At 37.7% G+C, this 4,788-nt stretch overlaps 1 long non-coding RNA gene across 1 annotated transcript; it reads left to right on the top strand.

Moving 5' to 3' along the window:
* The first annotated feature begins 2,812 nt into the window (after positions 1 to 2,812).
* LOC148691318 (uncharacterized) lies at positions 2,813 to 3,703 on the top strand. The gene is made up of 2 exons (XR_015955605.1): positions 2,813 to 3,100; positions 3,192 to 3,703. It is a non-coding gene; the product is annotated as an uncharacterized LOC148691318 (long non-coding RNA).
* The last annotated feature ends 1,085 nt before the right edge of the window (positions 3,704 to 4,788 follow it).

Raw genomic sequence — 4,788 nt, 5'->3', positions numbered from 1 at the left:
CCAGTTGAAGACGGAGACGGTCACTCGGGTGACCAACAGACGTATCAGGATCTGATATGACGATTAGCATCAGGCTGCACCAACGGCGGAGCAGCATAGCGCATTGGCCCATGACATTGGCCACGTCGTGCAAACCTATTGCCCTATGCAATGGAAGTCTTGGAAGGCGATGTAGGACAAGGTGAGGACGAAGGTGCACGCACAGTTGTTGGTAAGTATCCTACCTTTTAATTGTTTTTCCTTCAAATTTTATATATTTATATTACTTAATGTATGTGGTTACATTGCAGACGAACTACAATTTTGACAACATCAACGACGATATGTTGGCATACGTCAACATGCTTTTCGCTGAATGGTACAAGCTGTGGAAGAGGGACATGCACCAATATTTTGAGACATTTGGTGATCCGCAGGTCGCTCTTGAGGAGGGTTGCCCGAAGGAGTTTGAGGACCGGGAAGATAATTAGGTATGGCTTTGCAATCATTTTTAGGAGCCCGGCTATGTGGTACCTTTTTTATATTAAGTTTAAAAGTATTATACGTTTCTTACTAATTTTTTTTATTTTTTCATATTTCATTTAAATTAGAACTAATACGTTTGTTTTTTGTATAACAGAAGCAGGAGAAAGCCAACAAGAGCAATTGGGAGAAGAAGACTTTTCTCCATCATTCTGGTTCAAGGTGTTTCTCATATAGGACGGAGGCGCGGCAGCAGGTAATAATAAAGTTTTTCATATTCAATTTTGAATATGTCAATAATATTTTTTTTTCGTACTAACAATTTTCGTATCTTGTTCTATTCAGGGGGTTTAAAATTCCCGGAGATCAATGTCTTCAGCGACGTTTATGTTCGACCTAGGGATGAGTTGGCCAAGTCACTTCATGTAAGTATTCTTCAATTGTAATTACTATCTTACGGATTCAAGTATCATGATTATTATTTGAATGTTATTATTAATATTTCATGTTATCTTACATAGGCGGCGATGATGGAGAAGAGGCAATCGGTTCTTCAGGAGTCTGCCTCCTAGCTTCCTCCCAACACCCCGCTCGAGTCTATGGATCCCCCAAAGGATGCGGGATTTCAGATTGTTACAAAGACCTTGGATCAGAATCTCTGACAGAGGCCAGGGAGGCATTGTAGGGGGATGGGGAATGCCTGGCGATGAGAACCTAGATCCTTTTCATCATCTCAGTTAGAGTCATGTGACAGCTTTGACAGCAAAGGTGGCCATCCTTAGGACTGAGCTGGCCTTATATAAGAGCCAGATGTCACAGATTGTACAAGCCCTCAGTCAGTCTTGCATTCATCTCTCGGATCTTCATCCGCTATTAACATTCGAGCCCCTCCAACTCAAGCATGCCCACAACTCTGCCCCTTCAACCTTTGAGCCCGTCCCCAACCTCGTGACCTTCTAGCCGCCTCCGAATGACGACCCCGTTGATTATGCTGCATTATTTTCTTAGTTTTTTACTCATTTACTTTTTAAATATTTTCCTTGTACATACATTTATATTTATTTAAATAAATTATTTTTCTCTTCATTACATTTTTTAATTGCAATTTAATTTATATTGCAAGATTGAAAAACAGAACAAAAAATTAAATTAAAAAAAAAATATTTTTGCCGACGAATACCTTCATTTCGCAATATTATAGCGACTAACAAGGTTTCGTCGCACAACTATAAACTTTCATCGCGCAAATTTTCAAGAGACGAACACTAGTCGTCCCACGTTTGTCTCCTGGTATTTCGTGTGACGAAGGCTAAACCATCGTGCCACGTTTTTGCGACCAATACTATTGTTCGTTGCACAAAGTCTTTCTTCACGATCTTTACGTGACGGATTCTGCGCGATAAATTTTCCGTTGCGCATACATTTGTGCGACGGAATGACACTTTGCACAACCAACTTTTGTTCGTCGTGCAAATAGTTAAATGTTATAGCTCACCAAAATGAGTTTGCCTATTCAATTCAATTGTCTACACCATTTCATTAGAGATGCTTATGCCCTAGGAATGTGTTGGATAAACTTCAATATAAAAGTGAACATGGCACGCCTAACAAGAAGTTTAACAAGAAATGAGGTTTTTTCGACCAAAAAGAAAAAGAAAAAAAAAAGGAAAGAACATGGCACGCCTAACTAAATAATGATTTATTTAGACTTACGTACCAACGTGTTAAACGGAAACCTGAATTAAACTAAAAAAAATTATTCATCAAATTTTAAAAAAAAAAAAAAAAAAAAAAAAAAAAAGTAAAAGCCAAAGAAACAGAAAGAAAAACCTACATTAAAAATATGAAATTAACCACGATTAATTCGTTGATTTGCGTGGTCGTAACCTTAGATTTTTTGTATTTATTGACTTATTTTTTATTGCTTCGTACCAAGGATTACAATCGCAAACTTGGACCTTTTGGCAAGCTAGGAAGGCAGGCCAGCATTGAGGTCGTAACTTCTAAAACAATTTCCTTGAAATTTACATATATATATAATTAATAGCCCCACCTCCATGAGTATGAAGCTAAAGGTCAACCATTAAATCTTAATCCAACAGTTGATATATGGCCATGAATTTTGGCCAAGAATTAACAATAATATAGATTAATACAGAGAGAACATTGGAAGTACGTATCTGTTTTCCTATGTACGTAAGCTAGAAGATAATGATAAAAGAAAGAAAAGTGGAAAATAAGTCCAAACTTTCAAATATATGTCCCCGCACAATGAACCCGTAAATAGTCATTATGCATTTAGATATAAAATATGTTTTGGTTGAGTGAACCGGGACATGGACAGAATAGTCAGGGGGTTGACGGAGACAGAGTCTACAGCTACCTAACCTAAATATCTGTTTGCCGAGGTTTCACTACTACTACTACTTCTCTTCTCCATCATTTTTATTTCATTTTCCTTCACATTTCGCTTTCACTTCCATTCTAGTCCTCTTATTTTAACCTAGAAACCAATCCATCTGTCCCAACACCTTCACGCTCATCAAGTCCTCTTGCCTCAGAGGCTCCGGCAAGCTTGCTTTATATCCGTCGAGAGTTTTGTCCTCAATCGGAAAGTAAACAACTATACCACAGTCAGGTAAGCAAAATCCTGGGCCTCTTCACCAATATATGCCCTAATTTATCAATATCTTGACTACATGTTCTTGTTGTACCATTTGGCTTTTAAGCCAGGCGTACGTTTCGATGCTACAACCATCGACGGCGACTACCCTACATGAATTGGATTCATGGGTGGTGTATGTACTTCCTCCAAGAGACTAGTCAACGACAATATAGGTGTGTGCAGAGTTTGATGTTGAGGTACTTTAGCATCATATCGGTCATGTTTTTGATCGTTTTGACTGTGTTTCTTGTGGTACTACCGCTGCTTTTACCACCACTACCACCACCGCCTTTAGTGCTTCTCTTTATTCCGGTTCTGATCATGGCAGTTCTCATTTTACTGGCGTTTTCTCATTTGTCGCAAGTTCCAAATATGGCCGTCGTTTCTGTTTGATATATGAGTATAAATGATGAGGCAGGTTTCAACATTTCATATTCCATGTTATAAAACCCCCTCAACCTTTAATTTCTTTTGTTTTATCTGAAAATATATCGAATGTATATTATTAAACATGTTGAGATTAATGTAAAAACAAAAAAAAAAACAAATTCAACAATATACGTGTAAAGAAATATATTCTCAGAACTTCTTTTCTTTCGGATTCCTGATTTAAGTACACAGTTATAGTCAATAGAAATCATGACTAGTGGTGATGCTGGCTATAAAGGGGCCTTTGAAATTTTGAGATTTCAGCATTATATGTTTAATTCAGATTTTTTTCAATATGAAGGTGAGATATGGTCACACGCAAAAGTTTTCCCATTTAAAGAGGAGGATTTTTGTCTAAGTTTGTCTTGTCATACAACTTTTCTTTTCGGTGAAAGGAGACCGAAAAGAGGAAAGGGGCTCATGCTTGAAGCAACTCTTAATTAATTTCACCTGATCGAGTCCCCCATTGTTTAGGTAGCCTCATGCTTGAAATACCCATCTAAGTAATCCAAAAATAACAAAATGGACCTGATCTCTAAGTTTCCACGCCAAGCAAGATTCTAGGATTTTTGTCTAAGTTTGTCTTGTCACATGGGAGAGTTGATGGTGGTGCTAGCAAAGCCCTCCAAGATGGCCGGCCTTTAGCTAGTTAGAGAAAATGGAGAGAGTTTATCCTACCTCTCAATCTCTACAATGCTTAAAACCTTAAATATCAGGAAGGAGGCACAAGTTTCTGTATTTAGTGATGTCATTGGAGTGAAAAAAACTTGTCCACACATATCATTAATTGTCGACAGTACCATTAAACATGACAATTTCATGCACATCTTGTTAACTTGAATGAAATGAGATGAAAAAATCAGTGTTTGGGTTGAGGCTTAAATAATTGGACTAATAGTCAACCTGTTAAGATAAGGGGTTGGCTCAAGTCTACCCATGAGTCTGTTTCATCCTGTTCAGAGAAAGGTTATTTTGGTAATTTTGGAATACTAAAAGAAAGCCCTCTCTCCTCCCCACATCATTCATAACTTCACATCGCCTTCTTGCATACTCTCTCTCTCATATTATCCCCACCGGCACCAATGGCGAAGCTAGAAATTTTCAAGGGGAGGGGCGAAATTTAAAAGCGTGCAAGGTTCCAAAAAAATGTAGACTACAAAATCCTTTTATATAGTAAAAAATTTAAGTCGTTCATAATGTATCAATACAAACAAGTTACAATTGTTGCAGGC

This window comes from Pyrus communis, chromosome 14 (assembly GCF_041283825.1).
Source record: "Pyrus communis isolate YQ-2024b chromosome 14, ASM4128382v1, whole genome shotgun sequence".
Lineage (NCBI taxonomy): Eukaryota > Viridiplantae > Streptophyta > Magnoliopsida > Rosales > Rosaceae > Pyrus > Pyrus communis.
The sequence above is the reverse complement of the archived record's forward strand: the minus strand, read 5'-3'. Positions and strand labels throughout refer to the sequence as shown.